The sequence below is a fragment of the Callithrix jacchus genome, chromosome 7 (genome assembly GCF_049354715.1).
Source record: "Callithrix jacchus isolate 240 chromosome 7, calJac240_pri, whole genome shotgun sequence".
Classification (NCBI taxonomy): Eukaryota; Metazoa; Chordata; class Mammalia; order Primates; family Cebidae; genus Callithrix; species Callithrix jacchus.
The window spans coordinates 33362610-33383606 of NC_133508.1; the positions used below are offsets into that span (position 1 = coordinate 33362610).

General features: G+C 43.9%; 1 long non-coding RNA gene across 1 annotated transcript; it reads right to left on the minus strand.

Moving 5' to 3' along the window:
* Positions 1-11313: 11313 nt before the first annotated feature.
* Positions 11314-17107, minus strand: LOC118143202 (uncharacterized). Its single transcript, XR_004727443.3, has 3 exons — positions 16721-17107; positions 13532-13724; positions 11314-12906 (listed from the first exon to the last, which is right to left on the minus strand). It is a non-coding gene; the product is annotated as an uncharacterized LOC118143202 (long non-coding RNA).
* Positions 17108-20997: the final 3890 nt, after the last annotated feature.

Genomic DNA, 20997 nt, shown 5'->3' on the forward strand with positions numbered 1-20997 from the left:
ATGACCAGCAGCAGCAGTAGGAGGCATCAGAGCCAGTGCATTTTCATACATTATTCACTGACCATTTTTAGACCTGGAAAGTTCTGTAAAGACCTGAACCCTTCATTTTCCATGTGAGGAAACAAGCGAAATGCTGTGAAGTCACTGAGCTAAAACGTTTCACAGAGTCTGGTCAGGGACTCAGCGTCTTCGTTTCCAGTCCAGTGACTTCCAGAAGGCAGCTGCTGCACCTGAAGATTTAAGCAGCAAGAGTTCCATTAGAGGTTTTTAAACATTTAAGACATTTTATTTGCTTAATGTAGAAAACAATTTTTTTTTTTATTTTGAGACAGGGTCTCACTCTGCTGCCCAGACTGGAGTGCAGTGCCGTGATCTTAGCTCACTGCAGCCTCGACCTCTCAGGCTTAAGCAATCCTCCTACCTCAGTCTCATGAGTAGCTGGGACTACAGGCACACATCAGCATGCCCCATGTTGCCCACACTGGTCTCAAATTTCTGGGCTCCAGTGATTCACCTACCTGGGCCTCCCAAAATGCTGGGATTGCAGGCATGAGCTACCACTCATGACCTTAATGTAGAAATTGTATCAACTTGCTTCCAATTTAGACTTTCATTAAAATGGATCAAAAAGCATAGAAATAAAAAACTTTTTTTGTCTAGACCTCTGATTATTGAAAAAGCATTTTAAAATATGTAGTCATTTAGGCCTGGTGTGGCGGCTTATGCCTGTAATCCCAGCATTTTGGGAGGCTGAAGTGGGTGGATCACCTGAGATCATGAGTTCAAGACCAGCCTGGCAAACATGGTGAAACTCCATCTCTACTAAAAACACAAAAATTAGCCAGGTGTGGTGGCACATGCCTGTAATCCCAACTACTCGGAAGGCTCAGGAAAGAGAATCACTTGAACCCAGGAGGTTGGAGTGAGCCGAGATCACACCACTGCACTCCAGCCTGGGCGGCAGAGCGAGACTCCATCTCAAAATAAATATATTTTCATTTACATATATGCATATGTATATGTATCATATGTGTGTACACATATGCATATGTATATGTATTGTATGTGTGTACACATATGCATGTATATATATGCGTGCATGTGTGTATATCTATGTGCACACACACACACACACACATACATCTTTTTTCGCCTTATCCTTAGCTCTCACTAATTTAGCTTGCTTGCTCTAACTCTGAGTATGTGCTTCTTTCATGGGTGGTTTAGCATTAATACTTCGGGATTTGGGAATTGTGACAGGCTCTTTCAAACTGTGAGGAGGGAGTTGAACATTCAATAGAAAAATAACTTATCAAATCACATTTCTCCTGATGTGCATCAACTTATAAAAAAGTGAGTGGAGCTATTTCTCAAACTTGCTGTCTGAGGGTAAAGAGGAACCCAAGGCAATGCCAGAACATTGACATTTTGGCACACCAGGAGGTTGGGGTTCACCAAGGCCTTGTCACATGCACTCTGACTTTTTAATACAAATTCTAAATGGAGCGATTTTTATGCATTTGGAGTCTCTTCTTGTCACTTGAGAACATCACAAATGTTTTCTGTTTTGATATAGTTTTCTATTTAGATAAAATCAAGTTTATTTTCTTATTTATTTTTATTTTTTTAGGCAGAGTTTCACTCTCTCGACCAGGCTGGAGTGCAGTGGCATGATCTCAGCTCACTACAACCTTTGCCACTTAGGTTCAAGCTATCCCCCCTCCTCAGCCTCCTGAGTAGAGCAACTACAGGCACATGCCACCATGCCTGGCTAACTTTTGTATTTGTAGAGACAGGTTTTTGCCATGTGCACCCAGGCTGGTCTCCAACTCCTAGGCTCAAGTGAATCTACCCATCTGGGGCTCCCAAAGTGCTGGGATTACAGGTGTGAACCACTGTGCACAGCCAAAATGAATATTGTCAAAAAACATATATGTCAAAATCAATATTGTCAAAAAGCATATTTTTTCTGCAAAAGATTTCTCTGCAAAAGCATATTGTGCTTAAAAATCCAAGGCTTTTGCTGACCCCAAATCCAGCCACATAGAGACCCAAACCCCGGAAATCAGGGAGTGGGAATTCCTTCTCGACTGTCTTTCCTCTTTGTTGATCTGGGAGACAGGGTGCTGCAAGGAGATGGCTGGCTCTTGGCTCAGCAACACACACAGAAAAGTAGCTCTTAAGGGAAAAAATGGTGGAGGAGAACCTCTGGAAGGATGCTGAGGGCTTCCTGAGCAGAGAGAGGCTGAAGGAGCCAAGTTGCAAGAACCCAGGTAGCTGGAAAGGTCCAAGCAGACCTCCCAGCAGAAACAGTCTTGGAAGCTGCCACCAGCACTGCATACCCTTCTTGTTCTCACTATCGTTGCTATCACCTTTTCTCATGAAACCACCTTCGCAAAACTATGACTGAGACAGTGAAAGAGATCTAACATAATCAACTCCATCTTGCTTCCAACCTCCAAGCTGCCTTTGTACATTCCTGGACATAGGCCAAACTAACTTTGGGAGAAACTTAGCTTATAGTTTAAAACGAAGACGATAACAGCCCTTTCCCAAAGCAGACATCCTTCTTGTCTGGGGACTAGATTGCCTTCGTAGGACTAACATTAGCCATAATTATGTCTAGATTATGGTTAGACATTACGGCTTAGGAGTCATGCAGCTGGAGGCTACAAGATTCTAATCCTCTGTAAACTGCTCCTAAGATCAGTGCTTGAGATATTTGGCAGACCCTGCACCTGATGGATCAGCGGGCACCACCCAGATCAATAAACTGGCTCATCCGATCTCGTGGCCTCCACTCAGAAACTGACTCAGCGCAAGAAGACAGTGTCTACTCCCTATGATTTCATCCCAGACAATCAGCACTCCTGGCCCACTGGCTTCCCTGCACCCACCTCCTTTGAGGTGAGTTTTTAAGTTGTCCTTAAAAACTCGGCTCCCCAAATGCTCAGGGAGACTAATTTGAGTAATAATAAAACTCCAGTCTCCCAAACAGACAGCTCTGTATGAATTATTCTTTCTCTATGGCAATTCCCCTGTCTCGATGAATTGGCTCCTTTGAGGCAGTACAAGGTGAACCCATTGGGCGATTACAGTCATATGACATGATCCTTACATCAAGAACCCAGGCAGGAAATTCTAATGGCCAGACCAAGGCCACATGTTTAAGGCTTGGCCTTTGGGGACAGGGAGAAGGAAGGTATACCCACCTTCTCTTTCTCTTTGGAGTAAGAAGGGCAAACTGTCCCACCAAAAGTACAAAGAATGAAAGAGGTACCACAAATAGGCAGTGTGGTTGGATGCTGATGAGCCAAAAAAAAAACTAAAAACGAAACAAAACAACTGTCACTCAACTTTCTAAGGCAGCGGCACTAGGTTAAAGTGCCCTCCACCTAAGGCACAAGGATAGTCTTTTGTCTCTAAACACAGGTAAGAACTCCCAACCCCTTCACATGCAGAACTAGAATCAGCGTCTGAGTAGATCTCCATCCCACATGGGAGACAGTGCTAAGAGCATGGGCTTGGAGGCAAGAGAAACAGGGTTAGTCTGCGGGCTTGCAACACATCGGCCACAGCACCATGAACAAGTCATTTTACCTAACTGAGCCCAGTGTCCTCCTCTGTTAAATGCAGCTGATAAACATGATTTCCCTCTTGCGTTGCTGCAAACATTTGATGATGTAATACATACCAAATGCTGTCCTTGGGACAGAGTCAACCTCAGTCACTGTAGCTCTTTTCATTAACATGAGTCTCTCTGGTGGGGTATAAATGAAGTTCAGAATTCCCCAAAACAAGCTTTTATTTGGTTCATACAACCACTTCCCTAGAATTTTGAGTTAAAAATGTCTGTGTTGTCGTCCTGACATAGTCACGGACATCATCCACTAATGCTGGAACCAGCCTATCTCCTTTTCATTTGTCCCTCACTGTGCTACCCAGATAATTCCCCAGAGACTACCTGGATCTCACCTTCTTACACTGACCTCAGAATGGGTCCCCGTTCTCCAATATATTTTATGCACTTTGCCTGAAATGTATTTGAAACCAACATTTGAAACATTATCAGTTTATACAACAGGAATGTTTTTACTGATCTCTTTAATTCTAGAAAAGTTATTTCCTTCAGGTTGAACATTAGCATGGTTGTGAGGTTTGGGGAAGAGCAAGGTATCTCGGTTGCTCTCTGCTGTTGCAGATATGCTCATGTGCACAGGAGGGAAGCTCGAGTGTCTGGCGAAATGAGATGTGTAATTGTGCTGCCAGAAAAGTGGGGGGAATCAAGAAATCACCCAGTGATGGGGGTGTCCAGCGAGCAAGTCAATAAAGGGCAGAGGCTGTAGAAAGCCAAGAGAGAACTTTACAAAAATACCTTGGACTTGTATCGGTGATTCCAGAGCTGTTTCCAGCAGCTTTTTCCTGTGGATAAGAACTGGTGCCTTGGTTCATGGAAAGAACATGAAGCCTAACCCTGATGTGCAGTTTTCAACTTCCCTTCCAAAGCAGCAGTTGCTGGGCTGGGATGGTTAGGCCTGAGCTCAGTGGGTGGAACAGCTCTGGAAGGGGCACCAAGACTCAGGCAGATGCAGCATCCAGGACACAGCTGCGACGGAAAGCGAGCTGGGCCATTTCAAAGGGGCAGCTGTCTGCAGAGGCTCTTAGGGGTAGGTCCAGGTGCAAAGCTTCAGGACGTCAAAGACACCCAGAGCATGAGTGAAAGATATTGTAATGAGGGCTGGGGTGGCATCTGGAGAAGCCACCTGAGCCACTGAGGCCCAGCAACGAGGATGGTTTTTATGGAGTGCTTAGGATGGGTTTGCTAAGACGCCTTGCTGCCGCAGAGACATAGAGACATAGAAAGCAGTTTTTCTTCATCTGGCAAAGTGTTCTTTCCTAGCTGGACTTGGAAGTCTACTTACTTATAAAGCCAAACTCAGATCCAACAAATCCACAAAAGAGAGTCTGATGCCCTCTGGTACAATTGGTTGACATGAGGTCAGGTGGCATCTGGCACATAAGAGTGACACAAAGTCAGATGCTGGAGCAGCGTCCTGAATGTGCCCCCAGCTTGTCCTGTGGCATTCGTGCTCACTGAAAACTCCATCATCTTCTTCCAGTGTGTTCAGCGACAGCCTGTCTCAACTGCAGAGGCCTCCAAGCACTATGGGCCAGATATACTTAAACCTGTAATCCCAGCCTTTCAGAGGCTGAGGCAGGAAGGTCACTTGAGTCCAGGAGTTCAAGACCAGCCTGGACAACATATCGAGATCCTGTCTCTACAAAAAATATTTTTTAAGCAGTCGTGGTGGTGCGCACATGTAGTTCCAGCTAATCAGGAGGCTGGGCAGGAGGATGGCATGAGTCCAGAGGTCAAGGCTGCAGTGAGCTATGATTGCACCACTGCACTCCAACCTGGACCACAGAACGAAGCCCTGTCTCTAAAATAAGTAGAATTAATATGGTTTTTTCCAGGGATCCTGCAGTGGCAAGAGCATACACACCTATGGGGTTTTTGCCAAAGAGACTGGGCACTGCAAACTACGGTTGAGAATCTCATGGCCCTGAGGAAGTCACTGAAGTCAAGGCTGTATCCCACAGGTGCATTGAGGCATAGAAATGGATGCAAACATAGCTTTCATCAGTTGCATTCCTGAACTCATAGTTCCCTGACCTTTATCTACCCTCCGGTCGCATGGAACACTGAGACACCGGTTGACCCTGAGATTCTGGGGAACGTCATGCACATCAACACATATAGACTCACGCATCTGTTCTTCAAAGCTGACCACAATCTTCTGTTGCTCATCTTCCTCTTTCCATTTTTATGTATATTTATTATGCAGCTGCCATAGTGTTTTGTTTACAATGCAGATAAAGGCTCTGTCTGTTTGAGATGTGTGTTTCCTCCAAAATTGTAAACTTTGAAAGAAGTCAAAAGAAATAATAATAATAAGAGAATCGATTCAAGTTGAGCCACTCAAAGGCTAAGACTGGGATATGTTCAAACTATCAGGTCCTGCTCTGGCTCTCAGGATGCCAGTTCTGTGATTGTGTTCCCCGTCCATGCTAGAAACCACTTGCATTCTGGGAAATTATGAGTTAGAAAAACGAACAGGCATGGAATAAAGGCAGTGTCTTCCCCCAACACTGAGAAGGCTCTCAGGAGGCACATTTAGCTTGAAAACTGGCCCAACCCTCGACCAGTGCATGTCAGAGACTTCAGAATCAGTCCTGATCATGTTTACGGCTCTTCACCACAATTAGCAAACAGTCCTGTCAATTTCCTATGGAAACTGGTTGAGTATCAACGCCTCCTCCTCACTTACGTGCTGACATTTTTCCTTAAGATGTTGAGCCCCTCACGGAGCAGACGGCAGGTAATCACCAAGGATTCTTTCAGGAACCCGTGTTTATTCATGCACCTTCATCTTCAGTTCAGAATGTTTTGAATCTTGTAAATCAGTAACCAACCAAGGTGATTGCTGCTGATTTTAAATACTTCATGTTGTTTTTAATGCGTTTTACATAGCTGGGATCTAATGAGTATACATGTAATAAAAACACATCTTCCTATCTTTCTTTTTTTTCTTAAACACATTTTCCTTGTACGATTTGGCAAAAAGACAGATAACTTATAGAGTAAGTTCTTCTGCTGTTTATATTTCTCCTGGCAGATTGCCAAACAGCATTTAGCAGCGATTAATCAGCTAGACCACTGCATTTTTCTACTGCACCTGAGAACTCCGGTGGAAGTCTCAGAAACCCTTGTTGAGCCAGAAATCTATTTTCAATGGATATTGAATTCATGGATTGTATATTTTCACCTACCACGTCCAAGTGAAGGCTGAGATCCCTAGCAGGACCTCCCAACCCTGGAAATGTGGCAAACAGGGAGCCATTGTTACTCTCTGGACACATTAGAGGGGAAATGTTGAATTCCCTCTTACTCATGTTACATCTTAGAAACATCCACCAGCATTGCCTGTAGGTTTGTAAGATGAGCAGAGTAATGAAAATGACACAGTGTGATTTGTTATCTTCTCATTGGTGATGACTTCTCACAGAGGTGGCAGGTGGGCTAGCCAGGCAAATGAAACTCAGCTCTTCAAAGGAAGGAAGGAAGAAAGGGAGGGAAGGAGGGAGGAAAGGAAGGAAGGAGGGAGGGAAGGCAGGAGGGATGGAAGGAAGGCAGGAGGGAGGGAGGGAGGAAGGAAGGAAGAAAGGGAGAGAGGAAGGGAGGAAAGGAAGGAAGGAGGGATGGAAGGTAGGAGGGAGGGAGGGAGGAAAGAAGGAAAGAAAGAAGGAAGGAAGGAAGGAAGGAAGGAAGGAAGGAAGGAAGGAAGGAAGGAAGGAAGGAAGGATAAACTGATGACATAAATGTAGGATATTTTTGTACAAGAATATCCAAAAGGTTAATTTGTTTTATCTTTCGTTATTACATTTGATGCAGATCTGGGAAACACTATAACTTCAAAATAATCCTGCAGCTTTTCTCACCATGAGCACGTTGAGCTTTTCAGTCTTTTGAGGAGAGGGCTTCTTCCTGCCTTGCCTGTTCTTCTTGGAGACTCTTCATGTAATAAGCTAAACTTGTGAGTTGCCAGACCTCAGTTACTCAAAAGGAAGGGAATGCTGATCCCAGAGGCACTGGGAGCAAAAGCAGTGCTTCAAGGGCCATGAGGTCATCAGCTTCACCTTCATGTAGGCACTAGTCTAGCAGAGCCTATGATTGCCCAGTTCAGGCAGGAGTAACTCCAGGAAGAGTATCTACCTTTTGACCCTCTTAAGATACAGCAAAATTAAACCTCTAACACGAGCATTTAAAAAAATTGGACTCAGTGCCTCTACTTGTAAATTGTGTGTGTGTGTGTGTGTGTGTGTGTGTGTCCACAAGAATGTGTTTTGAGAGCATTTGAATGCAAACAAAACTACGCAATGAAAACCTGGTTTGGAGCTTGGAGCGGTGGCTCACACCTGTAATCCCAGAGCTTTGGGAGGCCAACGCTGGCGGATCACTTGAAGCCAAGGAGTTCAACACTAGCCTGGCCAACACAGTCAAACCCTGTCTCTACTAAAAACACAGAAATTAGCAGGGCATAGTGGTGCTCGTGTGTAGACTCAGCTAGGAAGCTGGGACGGGAGAATAGCTTGAACCCGGGAGACAGAGGTTGCAATGAACCAAGATGACACCACTGTACCTGGGTGACAGAGCAAGACTGTCTCAAAAAACAAACAAACAAGCAAATCCGAAAACCTGCTTTGGTTTACAAACTGCCCCAAAACAAACTTCTGAGCATCATCTTTTCTTAAAGGCATGTTTTGCATTTAAGAAAGGCTCATACATTTGTATATTTTTTCTGACATCGTTTTATTCTCAGCAATCTGAGGAGTTTGTTCCCTGGAGCCTGTTTATAATGATGCTTCAGGTTCTGCTGCGTGTCCCCTTTGGCTTTCCTCCTGAAGTGGAGAATCATTTGCACAGAGCACACCAGGTGTTACTTACATATTCTCAGACATACTAGAATATATTCACACAAACACTAAATCAAAACACAGCAAAATTAGTGATCACTGCCAGAGTGTGTAGCCCAAATTCCTTACGACAGCTCGGGATCTTTAGTGCACTGCGTTTCTGTTCTCACCATCCACGTGACTGGATAATTTGATACAGACATTAATTGACATTTTAACTATTAGTTGGTGTTCATGTAAATTATAGACCAAAATTCATCTCACTTAGTATCACGTCAACCATTTCCTTTGGCTTGGAAGATAATGACATATCCAAAGACCAGGTTCTTGGGGTTTCGTGTTGCTGGCTTGGACCCAAAGAAAACTCACTCCTCTGGCCTGAGCCCGAATTTCATGCTTGGGAGCTGAAGCACATGACAGCCATTCGTCATTTCCATTTCTTTTTCTTTCACCAAAGGAAACTGGTTGAAACTCTGAAAAAGCGTTAAAGAAACTGAAATGTATAGCTGTAGCTTTCCTAAAGAGGCCAGCACTTCTGAAGGGCACAGGGTTCCTGGGCATTCCATATGCCTTTTATAGTGGACCTAGCCAAGCTAGATATGGGCATAGTCCTCTCAGGGGTCAGCTACCAGCCCATGCACCAAAAGCAAAAGCATTCATCACTTGTTACTTTTTCTCCTTTTTTGAGACAGGGTCTCACTCTGTCACCGAGGCTGGAGTGCAGTGGCATAGTCTTGGCTCACTGCAACCTCCACCTCCCAGGTTCAAGCAATTCTCCCACCTCAGCCTGCAGAGTAGCTGGGACTACAGGCACGCACCACCATGCCTGGCTAATTTTTGTATTTTGAGTAAAGACAGGTTTCACCATGTTGGCCAGGCAGTTCCTGAACTCCTAAACTCAAGTGATCTTCCCGCTTCAACCTCCCAAAGTGCTGGGATTACAGATGTGAGCCACTGTGCCCGGCCCACCTGTTACTTTTTTTTTTATTGCATTTTAGGTTTGGGGGTACATGTGAAGAACATGCAAGATTGTTGCATAGGTACACATGTGGCAGTGTGATTTGCTGTCTTCCTCCCCATCCCTATATCTGGCATTTCTCCTCATGCTATCTCTCCCCAAATCCCCACCCCCTGCTGTCCCTCCCCTATTTCCCCGCTACAGACGCCAGTGTGTGATGTTCCCCTCCTTGTGTCCATGTGTTCTCATTATTCATCACCCACCTATGAGTGAGAACATGCTGTGTTTGATTTTCTGTTCTTGTGTCAGTTTGCTGAGAATGATGGTCTCCAGGTTCATCCATGTCCCTACAAAGGACATGAACTTATTGTTTTCTATGGCTGCATAGTATTCCATGGTGTATATGTGCCACATTTTCCCTGTCCAGTCTGTCATCGATGGGCATTTGGGTTGGTTCCAGGTCTTTGCTATTGTAAACTGCTGCAATGAACATTCGTGTGCATGTGTCCTTATAGTAGAACGATTTATAGTCCTTTGGATATATACCCAGTAATGGGATTGCTGGGTCAAACTGTTACTTTTCTATCCTTCCATTAGCTGTAGCATTCTCTCACAAGACACAAATGTTTTAATGTAAAATACCATCTTGCTAATTATACTTTCTGAGTGCAGGCATGGTAGGAAAGCAAAAGGGAATGTACACTTTTCTAAAATCTAGAGATCAGAAAAACAAAACTAAGACACCTTGACTCATCCAGCTTACAAAAAATCAGAGAAGTAAACAGAGTTGGTTGCTATGAAGAGAGGAATACAAAGTGATGAATCTCATTCAAAGATGTCACTAACAGTGTTTTTCCTTCCTCGCAAAGGGATGGCTAGTTTTCCTCTTACAATGGCAGTTCAGGAGTGAGGGAGGTTCTTCTGTTTTTCCATTGGAAAAAATACTGTGAAAGAATTTGATCTATAGGATCCTTGGGAGACCACCTTTCTGGAATCCAGGTGCAGCTTTCTGTCCAAGATAAATCCAAATAACATTCCCAAGAAAGTCCCTGAAAGAACAGGAGCATGTATTGAATGATAGGTGAGCAAAGGAGATGGGGAGTTCCAGAAAGAAAACAGGAAGATTTATTTATCAACAGGGGAGGTGGATATTGCTCAAATTATTGAGTTAAAACTTTGCCCTTTAGTTCACAAAGAAAGCTGGGGAGAGATATCAGAAACAGATGGCAATTTCCCAAATGGAAATGGAAGAAACGCTGGGCAAAAGGATAACAAATGTTCCGGTCTCACAGTCAGTCAAGGACTTCGACTTTTTAGAAGCTGGTGCAACTGCATTGCCCTGCAGAGCTCTAAATTCTGAAGTAAAGGGAGGATGAAATGAATATAATTAACCTATTTAAGCTTTAATATGTAACTATTATTATTATTTTTTTTTTTGAGACTGGATCTTGCTTTCTCACCCAGGCTGGAGTGCAGTGATGCCATCACGGCTCACTGCAGCCTCAACCACCACCGCACTGAAGGGTTCAAGCAGTCCTCCCACCTCAGCCTCCTGAGTAGCTGGGACTACAAACACGTGCCGTTACACACAGCTAATTTTTTTGATGTTTTATAGAGATGAAGTCTCACTATGTTGCCCAGGCTGGTCTTGAACTCCTGGCCTCAGGTGATCCTCCCACCTTAGCCTCCCAAAGTGCTGTGATTACAGGCATGAGCCACCACACTCAGCCTAATGTATTATTATTAGATTGTAAAAATGTTTTGGCCAGGCGCGGTGGCTCAAGCCTATAATTCCAGCACTTTGAGAGGCTGAGGCAGGTGGATCACGAGGTCAAGAGATCGAGACCATCCTGGTCAACATGGTGAAACCCCACCTCTACTAAAAATACAAAAAATTAGCTGGGCATAGTGGCGTGTGCCTGTAATCCCAGCTACTCAGGAGACTGAGGCAGGAGAATTGCCTGAACCCAGGAGGCGGAGGTTGCGGTGAGCCGAGATCGCACCATTGCACTCCAGCCTGGGTAACAAGAGTGAAACTCCGTCTCAAAAAAAAAAAAAGTGTTTTGATGGTCTGAATGGCAGGAAAATATATGAGAGAAAACAAAGCATTGACTACTTCCAGGTCAGTTAGTAGTGCTCATGTAGCAGTGCTGCCTCAACCTCCCAAGTTCTCTTCCTCTGTTCAAGATCTACTTCCAGACACTACCCTGCAAAGGAGTTAATGTTTGATTTTTTTTCTGGTTTCCTAGGATCAAACCCAAAAAGAAAATGCCTACAACAAACGTGCTTGCATCAGAAATTGCTGCAGGTGTTTTATGCTTACTTTTTCCACTGGATTTACTTCCATTAAAACCACAAAGTGTCTGGCAGGCACTCAGTGTGTGCAAAGCCCAATGCAGGACACTGGATAGAAAAAGATGAACCGGACCAAGTTCTGTCCACAACATGCTCAGCATGTAGCTGGAGAGAGAGACAAAGAAGCAATCCTAAGGCAAGGGGATTGGTGCAGTTAGCTGAGTAAAAGGAGGAGCAGAGAAGAGGTAGACTCTGGTTTTGCATGAGGGGATTGGGGAAGGCCTTTCAGAAGACACCAAAGATGTGAGTCAGGCTGGGCACAGTAGCTCAGGCCTGTAATCCCAGCACTTTAGGAAGCCGAAGCAGGCAGATTGCTTGAGCCCAAGACTTCAAGACCAGCCTGGACAACATGGCAAATACCCCATCTCTACAAAAAATACAAAAACTAGCCGGATGTGGTGATGAACACCTGTAGTCCCAGCTACTCAGGAGGCTGAGGTGGGAGGATTGCTTGAGCCTGGAAGGCAGAGGTTGCAGTGAGCCGAGATCACGCCACTGCACTCCAGCCTGGGTGACAGAGCCAGGCCTTATTTAGAAAAAATAAAATAAAAATAAAAGTGACTTTATAAAGGAGGTGCAGGGAGAACAAGGTAGAGAATGCAATCCAGAGAGAGGAAAGCAGCAGCAATGAAGGCACCAAGGAGGTATTAGCATGGGTCACACTCTGGATGCTAAGGTAGTTTGATGTGGGTAGATTTTTATATCTATGGAAGATGAGGGGAAAGGTGAGATGACAGAGGAAGGCAGGGCCCAGATGGAGCCAGGCCTTCTACGGTGGACTGAGATGCCTGCAGATATCCGTAGATAATAAGGCCGTTAAATGATGGTGAGCCGAGGAGCAGCACCATCAGCTCTGCCTTCAGGAAAGCATATCCCTGGTTCCATTGTAGTATCTGAATGGGAATGAGGCAAAACCAGCAGGTAGAGTGGATCTATTGTTACTGCTGTATTCCAGGTGAGACAGCAAAGCTTGAAGTTGACATATCACCAAGAGTCCTTCTGACGCCTGGACGACAACAGGCAGGCATGAAGGAGTGGCCTGATGCCCGCTTTCCTTCTTCATGGGATGATGCCGTGGTCCTCAGAATGGACAGGTGAGGCGCGAAGGTAAGGAACGCCTGGCAATGTGGAAAAAGAATGAGCTTATCTGGGCTGCAAATGACCCTTAAGAAAACCGTGGAATCAGGTCTGCATCTGTGGCACCCACCACATAGTTCCACTGGTGGTGACCGAGGGCCTCTGTAGCCCTCCCCCAGAGTTGGGCACTTTAGTGGCTCAGGCGCCCGGCTCGACACCCTGCAACAGTGCCAGCCAGGGCAAAAGCTCCCAGGGCCACCTTCACAAGGACGATATTTTGAGCACTGGCCAGTTAAAAAATGAAATTCAACTAAAAAACTGACAACAAAAATGTATGAAAACAAATTTTTAACCCTATTCTCCCAAGATTTAGAATCTCCTTACTCATCAACCCCACCACCTAAGACAAGACCTGAAACAACATAAAAATCATTGTTTTCCTGCTGCTTAAATAATGAGCAGTGGGATTTTTCCCCGTCAGAATTTTCTGCCTCTCCTGTTCAACATTTAGAGCTTTAGTTCATGGATGTGACATAAATTAAGGCAGGTTTCATCAGTCAGTAAGTTCACAAATACTTATCGTATGTCTCCTCGGTCTGGATGCTTTCCATGGCAGAAAATGTAGACCCAATTGAAAGTGGCTTAAACAATTATGGAATTTATTACCTCGTGTAAGAAGTCTGCAGATGGAGTTTTGCCTAAATTGGTTCATCAGCAATAGCTCAATGACGTTGTCGAGGCCCCAGAGTTTCACGCCCTCCTAATCGCCATCATTGTGGTGCTAACTTGTGCTTTTGAGCTGGCTCTCCTCATGATGCCAAGGTGGCTGCGACAGACCCAGGTATCACATTGCTCTTTTCTAGGGACAAAGACAAGTAAGTGTTGAAAAAGCATAGCATATTCCCATACCTAAACTAATCATTGGCAACAAGAATAGAAAAACCCAGGGTTAATTTAGATGAATTCCAAAACACACACTGGGCACAGTAGGGGGCCCAGCCATGAGAAGTACCTGTTTAAAAGATGCCAGACAAAATCCGGGTTATGCTGGCAAAGAAGCAAGAGCAGTGGCCGATAGGCAATCAATAATGTCTACCACTCGCTATTCTGAGCACCAAGAACGTGTCAGCATGCAAGCCCCACAAGGTTCTGCTCTCAAGAAGCTTACCTTCTTGTAGAGGCATGAGAATGTGGGTGGATAATGTAACAGAGAGGAACTCATAGGGCAATCAGCCTGGAGAAGCAAAGTAATATGATGTACACATCTTTCTGTGGGTGGTTTTTAGTATCACCAGGTGTATATTTAAGTACATTAAGTGGGAGTACAATTGATTTGGCAATTGTGGGAGGTAAACACTTTCGACGTGGGAATAAAATAAACAGGATGTGAACAAATCAATTCCCATGTAATTTCTGAATTTTTACTGCATGTAAAGCGTTGTGCAGGACTTGGAAAAGCTATCAAATAGAGGCCTTGGCCCTACAAACATCAGTACAGCTGGGTGATGATGCTTTTGTGGTGGATATGAAGTACAACAGGCGTTCAGAAGAGGATGACAGGCAACTAGATTGTCATGGAGTGAATCTTGCCAACTTTATATTTTGAAAATAATTTAGAAGGAAAGAATATAAAGGTAGTATTTTTTAACTTTTTAAAATTTCTTAAATATGAGGAGTTGCTAAGAAAGAAGACAACAAAATTAAAACTGGAGGAACCAAGAATAAAAGAACAAGATTAAAAATAATCCCAATCTCCCCCAAATGAATATGCCTTGGAAAAACAGTAATGATCATAAACCCAATGTATTTATGGTCAATTGATTTTTTGACAAAGATTTCAAGAACACTCAATGGGAAAAGGACAGTCTCTTTAAAAGCTGGATAACCACATACAGAAGAATGAAATTTCACTCTCATCTCACACCAAAGATAAAAATCAACTCACAATAGATAAACACTTAAATGTAAGACCTGAAACTGTCAGACTCCTTGATGAAAACATCTATGTTCTATGACATTGATCTGAAAAATGATGGCAACAAAAGCAAAAATAGACAAATAGGTTACAAGAAACTAAAAGCTTCTGCACAGGAAAGAAAACAATCAAGAGGGTAAAGAGACAACCTAGAGAATGGAAGAATATATTTGCAAATCATACATCTGATAATGGGCTAATATCCAAAATATTAAATATATAAGGAACTGAACAGCAAGAAAACAACCCAACTGAGAAATGGGCAAAGAACCTAAATAAGCATTTCTCAAAGGAAGACATGCAGATGACCAATAGGTATCTGAAAAAACGTTCAACATCACTAATCATCACGGCAATGTAAAATAAAACCACGAGATATCACTCACACTTGTTAGAATGGCTATTACCAAAAGACAAAAGGTAAGTGGTCAGGATGTGCAGAAGAGAACATTTGTATGCTGTTGGTAGAAAGGTAAATTATTGTAGACATGCGGAAAAATAGCATAGAGGTTACTAAAACAATTAAAAATAGAACTACCATATAAAATCAGCCTAAGTGTCCATCAACAGATAAATGAATAAAGAAAATGTGAGATAGATAGATGAAGACACATTAGATAGATAGATAGATAGATAGATAGATAGATAGATAGATAGATGATAGACAGATAGATACACACACACAATGGAATACTATTCAGCCTTTAAAAGGAAGAAAATTCTGTCGTTTACAATAACGTGCGTGAATCTTGAGAACACTGTGTTAAGTGAAATAAGCCAGGCAAAGAAAGACAACAGTGTTGTGATTTTACTTATATGTGAAATTCAAAATAGTCAAGCTCCATAGAAACGGAGGGTAAATTGGTGGTTACTAGAGGCTAGGGGGTGGGGAGTAAAGAGATGTTGGTCAAAAAAAAACAAAATTTCTTTTAGCAGGACTAAGCCAAGAGATCTATTGTACTTCACGATGACTATAGTTAATAGTGTATTGTATACTCAGAAATTGCAGAGAGAGTACATTTTAAGTGTTCCTGCTATAATGAAAACACAAGTATGTGAAGTAATGCATATGCTAAATGCATTACCTTGATTTAACCATCCCACAATGTATGCATATGTTGTATCAAAGCGTCATGTCATTTACCATAAATATATGCAATTTTTGTCCATTTAAAAACTAACTAAATAAAAGAAAATAGTTCCAGTGCATATTATTAACTAATGCAGCTAGGAAAATTCACTGTATAAAAATGTTTTACGAGCCATATGTGGTGGCTCACACCTGTAATTCCAGCAGTCTGGGAGGCCGAGGCAGGTGGATCTCCTGAGGTCAGGAGTTCAAGACCAGCTTGGCCGACATGGTGAAACTCTGTCTCTACTAAAAATACAAAAATTAGCCGGGCCTGGTGAGGCACGCCTGTAGTCCCAGCTACAGCTACTCAGGAAGCTAAGGCAAGAGAATCGCTTGAACCCAGGAGGTGGAGGTTGCAGTGAGCTGAGATCATGCCACTGCACTCCAGGCTGAAAATGTTTTATGTGTATCAAGCAACATTGAACTGACAGGTAACTACTGGATAAGCAATCCTGACATGATACTAGTAATAACAGCTTACATTACATACCACTTACCATGTACTAGGGGCCACTCTAAGCACTTTACATATTAACCCACGTAATCATTACTGCAATCCTAAGAAGAGGGGTGCTTTTATCATTGTTTGAATGGTGAGGAAAATTGAGGATTAGAGAGATTAAGTAATTAGCTCAAGGTCACACAAGCAACCTAGGCAGCTGGGCTCCCAGGTCTCTGGTTTTAATCATTGTATTAGACAGAATGAAAACAGGCGTGAAACAGCATTATTAACAAGAAGAAAGCTCACCTTGGCCATTTTCTTCTCAAGATGGCGGAGAGGTCGAAGTGAATTTGGAATACGAGTCTTTGTACTTCTGGCCATCATCCATGTAAAAGCTGTTTTGGAAACGAGGCGCCCACAGAGGTGCCCCACTGCTGTCGGGGACTCGGGGAGGAAAATCCCTCTGAGCTATCCCACAGATTTAGCTAGACTAAGAAGAGAAACAGCCCACTCAAGGCGGTCGCCACTGGGAGTTTGTGAATAAGGGTAAAAAGAACACCCACTTCTTAACAGAACATCAAGCCTGAAAGGACATTACCACCAACTCCCTCCTACAGAGAATCACAGAATGAAAAGCTAAATGATAATAGGAACCTGCCGTGTAGACAGCTTCAAGGGCAATCTGACTCAGACAGCGGGATGGGGCGGAGGCTGCGCAGTGGCTGACAACAGAGGCTCAGCCGCCCCTCTCATTGGACTGGCTCTCTGCTGGGTTGCCACAGGCCAATTTTTTTTTGGGCCACACTCTTGCCCATTTCCTGCTGTGATCATCTTGTCCTACATATCATAAAATGACTCCACTGAGCTCTTTCATAGAGGCTCTGCAGCTATTCTGTGAATGGGAATTGGGACACATTGGTCATCACACGGATGCTGAAAAACACAAAAAAGAAGGGGCGCTTTCTCCAGCAGCACCTAAGTCCTTTATCCTAATCCACTTATAGATACCTTTGCATAGTGAAAAGAATCCCAGATTAGGTTTCAATAGGCCTGGTGCAGACTCTCAAGGTGATTTCAGACCAATTCCGTAAATTACATAGCCTTTTTATACCTCAGTTTTATCAGCTGTAAAATGGTAATAAAACTCCCCAACTTCTGCAAAGGGCCATAAAGGTATTAGGAGAATCAAATGAAATAACACGCATGAAAGCCATTTGGAACGAACAGATCCCTGCACAAGGGCAAGGGGTTATTATTCCTCTGCACCTGTTACTGCAGCACTGATGTAAGAAAACCCACATGCCTGCACAGGAGCCCAGCTTTGCAAACTAAGGAGTGGAACACTGAATTAGTCAGCTCTGACTGCTACATGAGATACCACACATCTCACAGACTGGGTGACTGGAAGAAGTGGACTGTATTTTCTCACAGTTCTGAGGCTCGAAGTCTAAAGTCAAGGTACTATCAAGACTGGTTTCTGGTGAGGCCTCTCTTCCTGGTTGGCAAACTGCCACCTTCTCACACTGTGTCCTCACATGGCCTTTCCTCTGTGCTTATGCATTCCTGGTGTCTCTGCCTCTTTTTTTTTTTTTTTTTTTTTTTACTGAGACAGGGTCTCACTCTATCACCCAGGCTGAAGTGCAGTGCAGGCTCAGTCACAGCTCACTGCAGCCTTGACCTCCTGGGCCCAAGCAGTACTCCTGCCTCAGCCTCCTGAGTAGCTGGGACTACAGCTGCATGCCACCACGCCCTGCTAATTATTTTTTATTTTTCATAGAAACGAGGTCTCACTATGTTGCCCAGGCTGGTCTCGAACTCCTGAGCTCGGGTGATTCTCCCATGTCAGCCTCTCCAAGTGCTGGGATTACAAATGTGAGCTACCAGATCCAGCCTCTGCCTCTTCTTGTAAGAACACTAGTCTCATGCAATTAGAGCCCCCACCCACGTAACCTCATTTAACTTCAATTGCCTTTTTAAAGGCTCTGTCTCTAAATACAGCAACATTGGGTGTTAGGGCTTCAGCAGATGAAGTTTAGGGGGACACAACTTAGTCCCTACATGACAAACACCCAGATGGAGGAGCCATTCAGCTGCCTCTCCTTTGCATGATCGGATGTTCTCTGCCTTATAGGGTCTACTGTTGTCTGTAACGAAGTGTCCTAGCCAAGCGTCAGGCTGAGATTTTATTTTATTTTTTCATTTTTCTTAGAGACAGGATCTCAATCTTGTCCCAGGCTGGAGTGCAATGGCGCCATCACAGCTCACTGCAGTCTCAAATTTCTGGGCTCAAGAAATCCTCTCTGTCAGCCTCCCATGTAGCTGGAACTACTAACGTGTGCCACCAAGCCTGGCTAATTTTTCATAGAGATAGGGTCTTGCTATGTTGCTCAAGGTAATCCTGAACTCCCAGGCTCAAGCAATCCTCCTGCCTCAGCCTCCCAAAGTGCTGGGATTACAGGCATGAGCCACCATGCTGGGCTGGGATCCTATTTTGACTGTTTCTGGAACTGGAGAACTGGCTGTCACTTCAGGTACCCATTTACATAAATTAACATGCAGGAGGGTGCTGTGCTTTTTAAAAGATTTTTTTATTTCCATAGCTTTTAGGGGAACAGGTGGTATTTGGTTACATGAGTAAGTTCTTTAGCAGTGATTTGTGAGATTTTGGTGCACGCATCACCGAAGCAGTACTCGCTGAACCCAAATTGTAGTTTTCTTATCCCTCACCCCTTCCCACCCCTTCTGCCTGTGTCCCCAAAATTCACTGTGTCATTCTTATGCCTTTGCATCCTCATAGCTCAGCTCCCACTTATGAGTGAGAAATACGATGTTTGGTTTTCCATTCCTGAGTGACTTCACTTAGAATAATGGTCCCTAGTTCCACTCGGGTTGCTGCAATGCCATTAATTCATTCCTTTTTATGGCTGAGTAGTATTCCATAATATGTATATATATGTATATATGCATATATATATCTTTTATCACATACTATATTTTATATATATATATATATATATAGAGAGAGAGAGAGAGAGAGAGAGAGTGGGAAAGGGAAGGCAATTTTGGTTATTGTTGTTTCTTATTTGATTTGTACAGAACTGAGAACGTGGTAGGATGTTATCTGCCCCAGGATAAACTTCATGGCTGCCCTATGCAGGAATAGTTAAAGGAGTAAGCTAAATGTGGGCTTAGAACCCATTATTCCTGGTACCTCCTGGATCAGAAGTGTGGGCACCCTCAAAGATCAGCACCTCCAGCATGGGAACCTTTTAAGCATGAAGGCTTCTTCCAGTGGGCTCATGATCACAGGATACACAGGATACAAACAAAAAAGGGATGAGCAGGGCAGGTGTGGAGAAGGAACTGTTTGGATAGGTGAATGCCCCAGAATTCAAGGGATAAATGGGAGAGGAGGAGGAGGGACAGGGATCGTCTTTACAAGGGCATGAGCAAGAATACTTAAATATCAATTTTTACATGACTTGTCCCCACAAGCGGATGATTCATCAGGTATTCAGGTTGTTAAATGCTAACGGTGCCAGATCTCAGGAAACAGATGGAAGAGGGGAAGGAGGAGAAGCAGAGAGGAGGACTTTCTGAAGGTGATTGGGGCTTATCTCCCCAGTCTAGGTAAAGATGAATCTTGCAGGTATTGATGGACACAGATTTGCGGTGGACTCTACAAACCCTATATATCCTGGGACTGGACACCCTAATCAAGGGGCACTAGGGAACCTGCCAATTCAAGGGTTGTAGCCAAATAAAAGATCCAAGATTCCAGGGCTCTCATCTCCCTTTAAGCAATGTCAACAGAGTCAGAACAACTATTCTAACCTTGGCCTTTTGAATCTGACCAGAGTAGTACATACTTGCCATACCTGCTATACCAATGATGAGCAGCACAAGCTGCTGTGCCTATGGCCCTAACAGACTCCATAGTGTAGAGATGCCCTTGAACTTTGCCAATGCCTTAATGAGGGCAGTGGTTTCCTTGGATAACTCACCTGTTCACACAAGCACCACCTGAGCACAGCCCACAGGCTCAGCACAGAGGCTGAGCAGCAATAGCCGAGTCATCTAGGTGCCCACAATGGAGCCTCAGGAACACAACTGTCACAGGCTCAGCATCTCCCTGGGCATGGCTCTGTCACCAAAGGAGACAGCTGGAATGTGCAATGACTTAATTAGAATCCCGTGCTCCAGCCAACAGGGGCAGGTGGGCGACAGGTTTAGAAACTGGCCTTGGGAAATGCCAACGAGACAAGCATCCATGTCCAGTCTTCTAGCAGATCTCAGGCAGGCAGGGAGGCTGGACCCTGAAGGAAGCTCATCATTTCAGAGGAAAAGAATCTTCATTAAGATCTCATGCTCACAATCTCTGAATGAGCTGAGGTTTATTTCAAGAACACATTTTCCCCCAGCCCTGAAATAAGTGTGAACTGAACTGTGAAAAACAGACCTTGACCATATTGTTGTCACTACCAATTCACAGCAACAATCTTCAGTTTTGAATTATCACCCTCTATTTCTTTTCTGCATGGAAGGATTTGGAGATTACAAAAAAAAATCTCTAGCCAAGATGA